General features: G+C 41.2%; 1 protein-coding gene across 1 annotated transcript in view; it reads right to left on the minus strand.

Annotated features, from left to right (window-relative positions):
* Nucleotides 1–456, minus strand: part of LOC119588340 — a 28,894-nt gene that overhangs the window by 27,806 nt on the left and 632 nt on the right. The window lies entirely within an intron of this gene.

Below are 456 nucleotides of genomic sequence, written 5' to 3' on the forward strand. Positions count from 1 at the left end.
AACCTCCTGGTATGTGTAGTCCAAACACAGCCCCAGGGGTTTCGGAGGCCAAAAGTGACTCACCCTGGGATACTGGCTGCAACGTCGCTAGCTCTGTCAGGTTTCAATGGGATATCCTAATACTATGACGTTATAGACCAAAACCCAAAATATATAAGATCTAATTATGATCATCTTACCGTTTTATGGATTTTCCTAATAGCATTACGCGTCATAAAGGATTATATCCTAAAAGGTGTAAGATCTCATTTCCTTTATCTGGGCTGCAGTCTATTGGATGTATGATCTGATTTCCTTTATGACTATCTGTGTTGTCTGTTCGTGTTGTTGTGCAGGAAGACACGGGTAATGTTATGTAATATGGCCAGAATTAGGCAGCGAGGCGTCTTGGTGGAAAATGTATCAAATATCTTTCGTATGTGTGTTAAGTGCATGTGTAAGTGCATACGTGTGCTC

This window comes from Penaeus monodon, chromosome 23 (assembly GCF_015228065.2).
Source record: "Penaeus monodon isolate SGIC_2016 chromosome 23, NSTDA_Pmon_1, whole genome shotgun sequence".
Lineage (NCBI taxonomy): Eukaryota > Metazoa > Arthropoda > Malacostraca > Decapoda > Penaeidae > Penaeus > Penaeus monodon.